Raw genomic sequence first — 15,266 nt, forward strand, 5'->3', positions numbered from 1 at the left:
GAAATAAGTCATATGAAAAAAGAAATAATAAAAAAATAAAAGTTACTTTGCGATTAGATTCATCTTCGTCATCATTGTCTCTATTTCTAAAAGAGATAATAGAATTAGAAATTTTGCAAATTTTGAAATACCAAGACTTTTAAAGTAAAGGATAATATTCACTTTGCATCGGCAATAATATCTTTTGCATGCTTGAAAGGAGCTGCTTCGCCTAGCTAAACAATAAGCCACATATATTTCAAAAGTAACTTATTATTAAATACGCGTAGCGTTACATTATTTAAAAAACTATTATGTTTTACAATAATATAAATATATAAATATATAACATAATCGTTAATTTTACTCACAAAAACTTGAAAAGAAATCAGGAACGTAACAAAAATACAAAGATAAACCATTCTCTCTGAACTTCAACTAACTTTGTTCAATGTTGATTTTTCACCCTTTTTATACAATCTACTAACTAATTACAAAAACACCCTGAAAGTATTTATGAAACCAAGAACTCGCGTCATTCGGAAAATGATAATTTGCAAACAAAAGAAAGTTACCAGTTTTAATTATATACGAGTAGGGAGTAATTAAAACACCTACAAAATACATCACTATTCAAATACGTATTTAGGGTTGAGTGCGACGTATTACGGCAATTTAGTTTTATGCATTTAATAGCATGGTAATTAATTTAAAAAAACATGATTTACTGAAAATCGCCCAACTGTTCAATGTTTTGGGATAAGGAAATTTCAAACAAACGAAGTTTCAGTTTTTTGGTCTTTTTAAATTTGCCAGGTTTTAAGAAGCAATGCGCAGAGAACTCAAACATAAAAATTAATAATTTTCTCAAATACAGTGAAATACACTAAAATTATCTCAAATACAGTATTTTATCAAAATACACTAAAATTATCTCAAATACAGTATTTTACCAAAATCACATATTAAGTAGAAAATACACAAAACATTTATGTAACATGAAAGTTGTTAAAAAATCGATAGGTTTACTTTTAAAGTTTTAAAATATTTTGTTGTGGCTCTTTATACGACCTTGGTGCATATAAATTAACATAGTTTTTTAAAAAAATGTTTGAAAGTGAAATAGCATGTTTTCTTTCCATATTAAAGTTAAAAGACTCCGATATCAAAATTAGTACATTGCAGAGTGACTTTCGGCAGACTTTACCAACAGTTTCATGAAATAATATATAAGAGAAAATAGTCTACTGACAAACTATGTCATTTGGTATCTTCAAACCTCCACGATTTATTTCTGCAGTATAATCACCAAATTCTCCATAGTAAAATTTAGCTTCTTTTTTCTCCTCCACTTCATTTCGCACAATATATCCAGCAATATATACTAATCCTGCTTTGTATCTATTTGCAAACTCTTTTCTAACTCAGACAAATTGTCAAATATATCAATAGCATTACTGCTAAGAAAGTATCCACATTTTTGGCAGTTATGTCCACTTTCTGCAGATAAAGAATCAATATCTATACCAATATGGAGACTTAATTTTGCTCTTTGATTTTTAACTTTTTCTATGACATTTTGCAAATTGATAAAATATGTGCCTCCAGATCCTAGTCGAAGTTTTCCAAACATTTTTTATAGTGGATCAGTTGTAAATTTTCCCAGTATTACATACTTAAAAGGATATTGTAACAAAAATTTAGTAATGGCTACTAAACCACGACAGGTATAAACTAAAGTTGCACCTGTATCTCAGTCAACTGAAATTGTCTGTTTCCCTGTTTGCTGGACATTTATTCTGCCATTGTTGCAAGAGAAAGTAAAAATGCCAGTCTAGCATCTTCTGAAGTTGATATAACTGCTCTGTCTGGATCTTTATATTGAATATCAGCATAAGATCCTTTTGTATTGACGATTTTCCAGAATCTTACAAATATTTTAATTAAAGTAATGGTATCGTTTGCTTCTTTTATGCTACTGTTGGATTTTAGAGCAGTTGCAGTTTTATCACAAAACACCTGTAGGCAAGTAGACACTTTTTGTCTCTGAATAGGTTTTGGTGCAAAAGGCACACTTCTAAGTTTAGACAATTTTACAATGCTATTTCCTTCGAGTTTGAACAAGCTTAAAATACTAGACCAGCATACATATTTCGTTTTCCCATCATATTCATAATATAACTTTTGACTTTTTTCTGTGATCCAGTTATTACGAACAGATTTAAGTAAATGCAAAAAGTCATATAACAAGAATATGTTGTCTTTAGTCAACCATGGATCAACACAATCAAACTTTTTAAATAGTGCTTGGTTTGATCGATTATTGTCGCATATTAGGGCTACAGGTACTCTTCCAGCGCTCTAAGACAAATTGAGTTTGTTCGAAAAGAAATTCAGAATCAAGCTCACAAACTAGTAAAATTCTGCACAGATATTGCGGCCCCCATAAAGTGAGACTAAACTTGAAACAGTTGTTGCTGTTGGGTCTGGTTTATTTACTGCTTTACTAAAGACTGAGGCCAGCATGATAAATAAGCGATGATTTAACATAGACTTCATCAATTGAAGACCTGAGATCAAGAACGTCAAAAAATAAACATTTTTCAGGAGATTAAAAAAACAAAAAATAATTTATTTTTTTAAGTTATTCAAAAAAATATACAAATGGAAATTTCTAATTTAATTAAGTGAGTCTAGAGAGATAAAAGATTTTCTAGAGGATAAACCATTGAAGCTTGTTCAGTGAAGGCTAATAAACAATGCGGTACTTAGGACGTTCTTGATCTCATATGTCAAGGGGGAACGAAAAATAAGAAATAAATGTCTACAAAACATATAAATCAGCTCAATAGCAATGTAATATAAAGAAGAATAAAAAAATGTAATAAAAGCTGGTAGAATATTAACACAATATCAGCTAAGAAACTGTTGTTAAAAATGTTTAGACTATCAAAATGATTATTTTTCCAACTCAATCTCATCATTGGAGTCTTTACCTTCACTATTTTGGATGGAAAGTAACGACTGATAAAACGATTTAGCCTCATCACTAATAACTTTGTTTAGTTTTTGCAAATCTTTGAATTTGGCAGATTTAGTTAGCAAACTGGCAGTGTACATCGAGACGGTTGGCAATGAGGTATTGACATTAGGTTTTTCAATAACAAAACTGCAACCATATCTTTGTGCAAATTGGAATATTCAAAAATAAAATAATTACTCACTGCGAATTTTTCTTTATTAGCCATAATCATTTTCTTAAAGAAAGGTTGAAATAATAAATAATTATATTATATTATATTAGTGCTAATTAAATAATTATTATTTATGAAAAATTATTATAAGGCAATATTTGTAACTTGCTTATCAACATTTTTGCACATTATCTCCATTTTCGATTATTTTGGACTTAGGACATTCTTGGTCTCAGGACGTTATTGTTCTTAAAGTGCTAATTTCACTGCTTCCAACATTAATTTTATAAAAAGTTATTATAAGACAATATGCGTAACATGTCTATCAACATTATTGTACATTATCTCAATTTTCGATTATTTTGGACTTAGGACGTTCTTGATCTCAGGTCTTCAATTAAAAGTATACACTTTTTTTGCATTTCATTGTCAAGCTTTGAAAAAACCGAGTTTAAAAACTCTATATTGTCCATTGCAGAATCCAGTTTTGAAGTTAGCTTTGTTAAGAGGGAAATACTTGGAAGTTCAAAATCTTACTTTAATCTTTCATATAATGATCTTGAAATCGCAAAATAATTAAATGCTCTAACAATAATTTCTGCGCTGTATTTTTTCTTCCCAATTGTAGTAGAGCTCATGTCACGGATGAGCTGCAAAAGATTCGTAATTTTTCTGCCTTTTGTTAAGTTATTCAAAAAATTAATAGCTTCTTGTAATTTCAAGCAAGAGTCAATTATGAAAATCCTATTTTGAGATAGAGATGCAATTTTATACTTAACTCCACAAAAGTATCCCTCAAAAATAAGATCATTCCTAATCTTAAGCATAAACCTGACAATCAAAGAGCTTTCTTCAAAGTCTGTTGAATGCTTGATTAGCAAATGTTCACCAGCAAAATACCAAGTTACATCAACTACACCAAAATCAATTTCTTTATTTCGTAGCTTCTGATGTAATGATTTAAAACATGAAATCTTATCAGCAGCTAAAAACATATCAAATTCATCGGCTATAATGTTCCGGACAGATGAAAATGCTTTAAAAGTTGTTTTTAATAGTGGTGGAAAAGTAGATATCAAACTAGACTTGACACATGTAAAAACTCATAGAGAAACGCGAGGCCTTTTATGGCCAAATTTGGTAACTGTTGGATATCTAGGTAGAAAGTGTCTTTCGCAAACAACTGTATTTGGGCTGTCAGGTACATTATCTCTTTTTTAATTTTTTGCTGAAGTTTTGTATGTACTTAAACTGTTTTATTTAACAATTATTAGTTATGTAAATTTTTAAAAACGTTTAAAAACACCGATACGGGGGCTCGATGATAAAACAAGTCTGTCTTCTTCTTGCTTCGGCCAGAATTTTCTATGATTGTAATTTTTTTTTGCAGCTTTTAACAAACACCAAAATAAATGAAAGAAAAAAAAACTCCCCCTTATTCTTTCATAAATTGCCTAAATGCACCAAAAAAACCAAAAATAATAAAAATCGTCTCCCTGAGTAGATGGTCTGAATCCGCCCCTGCTTTCCGCTAGATTTAAAAAATCCTAATTTACTATTTTAAATAAAATGTTAATATCTCCAATAAAATGTTCCATCTCCAAAAATAAATTCATGTTATTTGCAAATAGAACTGAGTTTAAAATGTTTGAAAACTTATGAAAATCATTTACATAAACAAGAATCAAAAAGGGAGCCAAAATTAAAGCTTGTGGAACTTCGCAATTTATAGTCATTTTCTTTCTTCATATAATATGTACCGTAACATGGGGTTACTTTAATCCACTTTAATGCGATTTTTAGTTTTAACAATCAGGCTTGCTCTATTCAAACTGTGAAAAAAAAAATTTTATTCAAATTATTGATAATGATATTTTCAATTCAAGCTAATTGATTTATAAAACAGATTAAAAACAGAAATACTTTTTACTTTCTTCAAAACTTGGCCTAATGTTATCTTTTTGATTGGTATAACATCTGATTCTTCTGAGTCAGGACAGATTCCTTTCCCTGATGGAATATTTAATTATCACTTTAATATTGAAGGTCTGCACAATTGTCATTCAAATGACTGATAAATGCTTTAGAAATATGACTTAGATCAACAGATAATCGATCTTGCAGTGGCAAGCGATTCTTTATCGCAAGAAAAAATTAAACACTGAGTAAAATCGGATATTTTCACAAAATGTATTTTATTATTTCCGGCACATTTTTTAGTAGTGGAAAGTGTCTTTTGAAAATGATGAGGATATTTTACTTCCAGGTGATTCTTTCCAGAAAGACAAAACGGTTTTCCACTTACATTTTAATGGCCTAAAATAGGCAACATTTTGAGGTGGTGTCAAATGTGATGAGTTAGGTGGTAAACACACAAATACAATTTATTTTAAAAGACTTTTTTTTACTTGACACAGTTTAAAAACATTCTGACTAATGTATGATAACAAATTATCTCCCAATGAGAACTTTTTTTCAATATAGGAAGCAGGTGAGCAAAAACCAATCCTCAAATGTGACGCTTTCTAACCATCTACGTTCTGTGCAATTTGTAACCACACATTTGTAACTACTTGAGTAAAACTTTAAATAAACTAGCTCTAGTTTTTTCGGCAACAGCGGCTGTAGCACAGTGGTTAAAGCCTTAGACGCTAGAGATCCGTAGTTGAATGCCACTATTGGGTAAGTTTTATTCCATTGGTAAAGAAGGAGGTGTAGACTTCCTTTCAAATGCTCTTCGGTGGTGCTCTGTGATAAGAGCGTACGGACTTTTTGAGGCACCTAAACAAAATAAAAAAATAAAAACTAAAATTGCAAAGTGAGCATAGGATGTCTTTTTAAAAATAATTTACACCATTCTAGCCCTGGAAATTTAATTCTAAACTGTGGAATAGTTTTGTTTTGAAAAGAAAGGTAACCTTTAAAATGAACCTAAAATCTATTTTATCCACAGAGAATCCAAACTCAGACACTGCCAACATATGGAAAACTAAAAAAGATTCTTCCAAAGCAGTAAATGTTGCTGCGATTGTGTTTTGGCTTTAATTTAAATTGGATAGTAGTTCTACATATGCCAAAATGTTAGATGCTACTCTCTGACTCATTTGGCATTCATTAATAGCAGAAAGGTACTGTTTGAGCTTTTTTTTGAGAATAATGTACATATTTTCTGGAGCCCCGTCTCCTAGTAATCATCATTGGCAGTTTCATAAGCTGAAATATAAATCAATCAATATAATTTACCAACAAAAAAATACTGTTTATAATATAGTAAAACTATTTCAATACTAATTTTATGAGCGGAAAATGCAAATGAACAATTTTGAAGGGACAATGAAAAAGGACTTTTTTGACGGAATGATGCAAATAAAGTGAATAATGTATAATATTATATAAATTAATGACTTTAATTTATTACATTTGTTATAATAACAATGCCTATAATAATAATAATAATAAATAAATAAAAAAATAATAATGATAAATATAATAACAAAATAAATTTTATCACCAAATAAATAAGCAAAAGTATATCCTTTTAATATAAATAAAATGATTCGAGATTTTATATATGAAATGGGCTTAGGGTTGGACTGGCTTGTAAAAACGGCCCGGGTTTTGGTCATCGCAGCCCACTTCATCTTTTGTTCCATATAAATATTTAATATATATTTATATGAAACATAGTATAAAAAAACTTTTTGTTTTTAGTTGCCTTCTTGAGTATTGATTCTTATTTTATGTATAAAAAAGAAATTTTAAACTTTCCAGCCTAAATATTGATAAAAAATATATATTTATAAAACACTGCTGTAAGTTGAAGTTTCGAAATAGTAGACACAATCGCTATTCACTATTGACTAGTATAGCAACTTTTTCATCGTTTGACTAGTCGATGACAAAACATCAACAAATGCATTCTTATCAATTTTTGGAAGAGTATCCTTTCAAAAAGAAATCAGCATGAATGATTGTAAACTTGATTGGCTCATCAAATTTTTTAATCTGTTCAAAATAAATTTCGATTTTGAGAATGATCTTTCACAAGCAACTTGTGATGAGGAAAACTTCATCACAAATTTGTACGCCATAAACAAGTTTGAATACGCAAGACTATACAAATTGAACTTTTAGAGAAGAAAATAACAAGAAGCAATACATTGTTTTGCGAGATTAGCATTTATTTCTGTGACTTTAGCTCTTTTTTACCGCTGGGGTTGGAAAGATAGTTTCAAATTCTATGGATTTAGAATGTCGGATGTTCTCAGAGACAGAGTCAGATACTTCCGTGTCCATTAGCAAATTATACTCATTTTCAAGAATTCTTTCAAAACTTTTCCATTTCCTAGCAAAGTTTGAAGCTGGTCTTTTGTTGGGCTGACATCAAACTTTCTGAGCAGTTCACTGAAGTGCTGCAATGCGATTCTAAGCATTTTTTGCAAAATTCTGCAAAATTTTTTTAATTTAAATAAGATAAATTAGCATATTGACTACCATGCTCAGATATAATTTAAACTTCTGGTTTCTTGATTTATTACAATATTTTCAAGATTGAAACGAAGTTTATCTTTCGCACTTTTAAGTAGTTGGTTGGCTCTAATTCTTATCTCTTTCATCTATGTATATCCATCCATCCATCTATGTATAATCTATAAAACCCCAATATCTGATTATTTGAAGATAACTAGAACTTATATTCTACGTGTAGGCTCGAAGTATATCCATTCTCGTTGTCTTCAAATATTTAGATAATGGGGTTGTGAGCCCAAACACTTTCAAAAACAATTATGCTGTCAAAATAAATTTAAAGCTTATCAAGGAACCTAAAAGAGCTTTTGCTCAGTAACAGACATCATTGAATTTGATTGATGTATCATCAAATGTTTGTAACATGTCAAAGCAAAAAAAATAATTACTTTGTGTTTCTTGATCGGAAGTTTGAATAAAGAAGTTTCCAAATATTTTAGTAAGAGCTCTATGTTTTGCCAACGAACGGGTTTTACTTATTACAGATATATATTTTAATTTGCTAAATTCATGCTAAACTTTGAACCGTAAATATGATTCCAGTAAAAATACTGCACATGTGTTCAAAACGCCAAATAAAGTAACAATTTCAACCGCTTTTCTGGTAATGTCAACCATTACCAAATTTGAGACATAGGCATATTACAATACATGAATCAAACCCGAGGAAACTATATTTAACCAGATATTGAATCCTTCCATGTTAAAAGCTCCATCGGGGGCATTGCTGATACATTTACTTATATCAACTTAACTACTTATATTTCAAAAACGCCAAAAACCGAATCAAACATTTATTTTACAGTTGTTGATGTGCAAATGACTATCGATATTACACTTTTATGTACAGCTTTTATTACATATTGAACTACATTAGAACACTGATCTTGTACATTATTGTCTTATGTGGTATCAATTTGAACATAGCGCCCGTGGCGCAGTGGTTATAGCGCTTGCTTTATAAGCAGGAAATCCAGGTTCCAAACAAGCTCTGGCATATTTCGCGTCACGGTAAGGAAGGAGGCGTGAACCTCCTGGATAAATGTACTTTCGCGGTGCTCTGTGACAAGACCGTTTTGCCTTCTTGGGGCACCTAAAAAAATAATAATTAAAAAAACACTAAACAAACCAGCTTCTCTAATCTATATTACAATCATGCTTGTTAATGATGTTGTTATTGCATCAATGACTTTATTAAAAATCGTTTTTGACAGAAATGTGATCAGAACACTTTTTGTATGTCGTCTTTAAAAGTCAACCAATGACGACAGTGACGAATCGAGGATTTTTTGGTGTTTGAGATAGCAAACTTTCAGACATGGAGCAAACTGCAAACGTTTTTATATTTATACATACGTCAATTTATGAGGCTAGGCAAAAAGTTGCATTATTTGGAGGCAAGGAACTAAAAAGCCCTTTGAGAACTTCCCTCCCCTCCCTTCCCAAACGTGAGGGGCAACAAGTCGATAAAAAAATTTTTTTAAATTCTCAACTAGACTTATATTCATTAATAAATTTTTAGTTTCATTGTACTATCTCTCAGCGTTCAAAAATTATGATCATATAAATTTTTAAATTTTATATAATCATTATTTAAAAACGTTGAGAGGTAATTCTATAAAACTAACAATTTATCGATAAATATCTATAAAAATATAGAAAAGTTGAGAAAAGTGCAAAACATTTATTATTTATTTTTATTCTCGTCTAATGCTTTAAAAATATCACGAACAAGCTTATTAAAAGCATTGTCAGTTAAATTACCTGGGTGAAATACAAATCGTTTATTGTATAGAATATTATTAAAACAAAGAAAAATTACCTTTCGATTATAAATATATTGCAATATGAGTTTAGAGAAATAAGGGAGAGTTGAAACTAATCTGTTATTTACAGGATTAGAAATGTCTCCTGATTAGAAAATAGGTATGACCCTCGCAATTCTAAGTTACTTAGGATAAACACTTTATTTTAAATAGGGCTTAAAAAGATGTAAAAGAACAATTGTTTTGTATTTTATCAACTTTTTCATTACATTAATACTAATACTATCAACCCCCACAATTTTGTTTTGTTTTAAAAGATATCGTTTTAAATGATTAACTGTCTTCATGAATTTTCAGTCTGCATGTAGAAAAAGTTGCACTAAAAGTCTGCATGCAACATAAATGTATTTATGTTACATGCAGACTTTTAGTGTATTTCACTGTGTTTGAGAAAATTATTAATTTTTATGTTTGAGTTCTCTGCGCATTGCTTCTTAAAACCTGGCAAATTTAAAAAGACCAAAAAACTGAAACTTCGTTTGTTTGAAATTTCCTTATCCCAAAACATTGAACAGTTGGGCGATTTTCAGTAAATCATGTTTTTTTAAATTAATTACCATGCTATTAAATGCATAAAACTAAATTGCCGTAATACGTCGCACTCAACCCTAAATACGTATTTGAATAGTGATGTATTTTGTAGGTGTTTTAATTACTCCCTACTCGTATATAATTAAAACTGGTAACTTTCTTTTGTTTGCAAATTATCATTTTCCGAATGACGCGAGTTCTTGGTTTCATAAATACTTTCAGGGTGTTTTTGTAATTAGTTAGTAGATTGTATAAAAAGGGTGAAAAATCAACATTGAACAAAGTTAGTTGAAGTTCAGAGAGAATGGTTTATCTTTGTATTTTTGTTACGTTCCTGATTTCTTTTCAAGTTTTTGTGAGTAAAATTAACGATTATGTTATATATTTATATATTTATATTATTGTAAAACATAATAGTTTTTTAAATAATGTAACGCTACGCGTATTTAATAATAAGTTACTTTTGAAATATATGTGGCTTATTGTTTAGCTAGGCGAAGCAGCTCCTTTCAAGCATGCAAAAGATATTATTGCCGATGCAAAGTGAATATTATCCTTTACTTTAAAAGTCTTGGTATTTCAAAATTTGCAAAATTTCTAATTCTATTATCTCTTTTAGAAATAGAGACAATGATGACGAAGATGAATCTAATCGCAAAGTAACTTTTATTTTTTTATTATTTCTTTTTTCATATGACTTATTTCTTATTTTTCAAACGTTTTTATTGCTTTTAATTTTAGTTAAATTTTTATTTTATTTTTATTTTCAAATAGACTAGTTAGGAAGTATAAATGAGTTTTTCAATTTAGGAAAACAAGGATTTATTTTCAAACAAATTGAGTGATTATGGTGGAGGATATGGAGGATACGGTGGCGGATATGGTTATGGTAAAAAAGAGATGTAGGTTTTATTCTTTTAAGTTTACATGTTTGTTATTCTAAATTAAGTATAATAAAAAAGTTTAAAAAAAAATCTATTAAAAGTTCATCACCCTCAATATTTTTCAGTTAAATTTATATCAAATTCTTATTTTTATGTATCAACTTCGTAATAAACTAATTCCTAGAATATTTAACACACTTTTCAATAAAATTAGTTACATTTACCTTATAAGATTGTCAAATTGCAATTATTAACAACCTAAAATACATTAATTGGTTACCGAGTTTTCTGTTGCCATCAGAAATTTCGCTTTATTAAAAACAAACTGAAAAGTTATTTTTTCTTTTTCTTTTAACGTAACTTTAATTTTCAAGTTTTGAACAAAATAACTTTTTTTTTACATTTTAATTATTTGTAAGAAACACTTGATGACTTGTTACAATGGTAGCACGTTACAGCAAACGGGGCATAGTGAAAAACCAAATATTGTCTTCTTTTTGCTACGGTCATGTATATATTATTTATATAACACGGAATTGTATGTATTTTATTATTTCAAAAATTAAACCGTCTTTATATCTTTGATCTAGAAATGAAGACGAAGATAAAAGTGAAGGTGGATATGGAGGATATGGTGGATATGGTTACGGAAAAAGACAAACGTAAGAATTTGAGAACTTTTTTTTGACTAATTCTTAGGAAGAATGAAACTATAAGTAACGCATATTTTTTTTTTTTTTTTTACCTTATTATAGAGAACGAGATGGGGGATACGGAGGCGGATACGGAGGTGGATATGGTTACGGAAAAAAAGAGATGTAAGCTTTTATTACATTCTGCTATATTTTATATTATTGGTAATAATATCGACATAACATTTAAAGAACAATGCTGGAACGTACTTTGCTGCCTTGTATTGTACTTTTACCTATATTTTATGTAATAATTGGGTTATTAAAAGAATCCAACAATTGAGTTTTATTTGTGATTTAGAAATGAAGTAGCTGATCCTAGGGGAGGTGGTAGCAGAAGTGGTGGAGGCGGTGGCGGTGGCGGAGGTGGCGGTAGCAGAAGTGGTGGAGGCGGTGGTGGCGGTGGTGGAGGTAGCAGAAGTGGTGGAGGCGGTGGCGGTGGCGGTGGTGGCGGTAGCAGAAGTGGAGGAGGAGGCGGTGGTGGTGGTGGTGGTGGTGGTAGTAGAAGCAGAGGCAGAGGCAAATAATAACGTAAGCGATGTTTATTTAAAAACTTTATTTTTTTTGTTATTTAAACTTTCGGTAAGTTCTCTAATATTTTTAACGTTTTTTGTTTTAGGGTTGAAAGAAGACAGCATTCAAGTTTATTTTGCAAGAAACAATTGTAATCTTATTCTATATAATATAATTTTCAAATTAAACTTTGCTTTATTATTGCCTTAGAATAAGGATTTCCAAGAGTTACGTATTTTCTGCTTCTTTACGAATCAAGGTTTTTACAAAAAGTTATACCTTTTAAAGTTTGATTTGAATTACGTATAAACTTTGAAGTTTTTTACTCGTTATCAACTTTAAACAATAGCAATTCCGCTAAATTTTAGAAAAAAGATTATAAAAACGTTTGGCGGATAGTTTAGACTAAGAAGGTAAAACTTTTTTCTTAACATGTCTTTTCCAGTTTACGATTTTTTTTTACGATCTTTTTCGTTCTTTTCTTAAATATTCAATAAATTGATACAATAAGATAGTTAAGATTAAAATCGTTATACAATAAAAAAAATATAACAAAATATACAGGTATAAAAATATAAAACAAATAAAAGAACGCGGAGACATGCTGTAGACCTTCATATCTAATTATCAAGAACTGCTCGAGAATATTAAATACGCTAAATTATATGAAAGATAAAATTAAAAAACAAACAATGTCCTAGTAATAATTAGCGAGAGCATAAATTTCGTAAGAATTTATAAATAAAGTTGGCATATAGAAATTCATGATACTTTTATATATAAATACAAAAATATTTTAATAAGAGCTGTTTTTATATATGCATAAGATGCGGATCAGATATACAATTATATATTACCTTATGTAATAAGCTTCATATTATTTTTCAGAAGAATTTAAAAATATAAAAAAATGTCTTCAAAAAATAAAATAATTTCTTTTAGTTTTTCTTGAATGAAAGATAATTCCATTCATGGGAAAAATCAAAGTTTTTCAAAACTATTTTGTTTCCAAGAAAAGTTCCTCGAAATGAGATACATGACTTTTTAATATTAGTTATAGAAAAGGTAAAATATAAAAAGTTTTTATCTTTTAAGGTATATAGATTATGAAAAGGAACAGGAGATGCGTTGGTGTTTCATTTGTACATAAAACAAAGTATACTAAAAATATTCAGCTGATAAATATTAAGAATTTTTTTTTGAAATAGTAATGGTTTGGCATAAGCAAATCGATCTTTATAACTGATAAGACAATATGATTGCCATTCTCTTTAACGTGGTTTGTGCAGTAACATGAAATAAAATATTTAGTAAATAAAAATAATCACATAGCAGAAAGCAGAAATTTATATATAGGACGCTAAAGGTCGAGAGGTCCAAGTGATATATTCGAAAAAAATGAGTTATGAGACCTTCTTGGCGGTGAAGAGATCCAAGCGATTGTTTTTGCTGGCACCTTAGCTACCTAATAGCATGTAGTTAATAACTGTTACCCAAGAGTGAAAGGTAGTGAGTATGCGCGATCTGTTTTTTAATTTGTAGAACCATAACAAAATGTTGTAATTACACACTAATACAGCAATAAAAACACCAAGACCTCGTTTTTCATCTGATATTTCGTCGAAATGATGCAGTTTTAATTTTCCCGTTTAGAAAAGTTTATTTAAATTTTCTTAAAATGTTGATTTTATTATGAAGGTAATATATTTAAATGCAGGATTTAGATCTGTTTATATTGTAGCCTAATCCCTGAATCTTGTCACCGTAAAATAAGGTATTGATCACTCAGAAGTTTTTTAAATTTTTAAATCATTTGTTTTTTACACTTTAATTTTTTATGAACAACATTTCTTGAGGAGTTTTTTATTTCAATAAACTGAACTTTAACGTAAGTTCAATCAAAAATATTTTATCGTGATATTTTTAAGGGACGCATTGTCCCAAGTCGAGGCAGCTTTTTTTTTTCTACTTATCTTTGTGTTTTTATCAAAGTTTTGGAAAATTTTGTAATAAATTTAATTTAGTACCTAATGCGTATCAAGGGGACCGCAGTTGCTAAGCAGTGAGAGGTTTATTAGGATCCCAGCAAACCCTGATATGTTTTTAAAAAGTTCTATACAATTATATACATATTAACATTTAACAATATATACTATTATTATGTACGACATTTATATACTTTTATCTCACACAGGTGATTATCAGTTTTCAGTTAGTTATCTAGAGTTTAGACCATATATAGTAGCACATTTACTAGCTTATTTTTTCTTTTTATATTGCTCGTACTTATATTTTTTATCATTTTACTTTATATTTTGTTATCTACTTATTTTATTGATTTTGTATGGTGCGATAATATTAGCCATGGTTGCCTTTAATGAACCAGCGGATCGATATTGACTTGTTTACTCATAGACCATTGTTTTAACATTTGTTTAGTATGACTATAGCGTGAGTTATTGTTCACCTAATCCCTGAGTCCTAAAATTTTCATCCTCCTACAAAATAGTCTTTACATTCATTTATGATTCTAACCCAATCACATCATCTACAATCTACTTCTATTTTCACATCTCCCAGGTCTACGTGACTGGACGGCTCCGTTGGTCACTTTTTGCGACCATTGTGTCGCATAAACAAACACATTTAACAATATGTACTATTATTTACTATTAATTATGTAGTTATGAAATGCAAACCTTTTTTTTTTTTGGAATAATTAAAAAAAAAATGCACGAGCTTAAAGATGGTACAGGTGACTAAAGTTACTACAGTTTTTTCATAGAGTCCCTTACGACTTAAATAAAATAATATTGTTAAAAATACTATTTACATTCATAATATAATAAAAAAAATATAAGCTTTTATAAATATGATCATGAATTCAAGAAAGTAAATCGTAATAATATAATTTTAGCGATTTTCATTCAAATATAATGACAATTTCTTTTAAATTAGAAATTTAACAAAAACTTATAGATCTTTTTCGATAACACCCTCAACCGCATTGGTCTTGGGTTTAACTAACCGCATTGGTCTTCGGTGAATACAGTAAAAAAAAAAAATTTAAAAAGTGAAAAACTAAGGCACATCTTAATTTAGAATCAGTCATATAGTTTC

General features: G+C 29.3%; 1 long non-coding RNA gene and 1 other non-coding gene across 2 annotated transcripts; one reads left to right on the top strand and one right to left on the bottom strand.

Moving 5' to 3' along the window:
- Positions 1 to 42: 42 nt before the first annotated feature.
- On the bottom strand, positions 43 to 482 carry LOC136086556 (uncharacterized). The gene is made up of 3 exons (XR_010641421.1): positions 351 to 482; positions 163 to 215; positions 43 to 86 (listed from the first exon to the last, which is right to left on the bottom strand). It is a non-coding gene; the product is annotated as an uncharacterized LOC136086556 (long non-coding RNA).
- A 9,798-nt stretch (positions 483 to 10,280) lies between these two features.
- On the top strand, positions 10,281 to 10,720 carry LOC124816301 (uncharacterized). The gene is made up of 3 exons (XR_010641422.1): positions 10,281 to 10,412; positions 10,548 to 10,600; positions 10,677 to 10,720. It is a non-coding gene; the product is annotated as an uncharacterized LOC124816301 (transcript).
- Positions 10,721 to 15,266: the final 4,546 nt, after the last annotated feature.

Source organism: Hydra vulgaris, chromosome 10 (genome assembly GCF_038396675.1).
Source record: "Hydra vulgaris chromosome 10, alternate assembly HydraT2T_AEP".
In the NCBI taxonomy this organism is placed as follows: Eukaryota; Metazoa; Cnidaria; class Hydrozoa; order Anthoathecata; family Hydridae; genus Hydra; species Hydra vulgaris.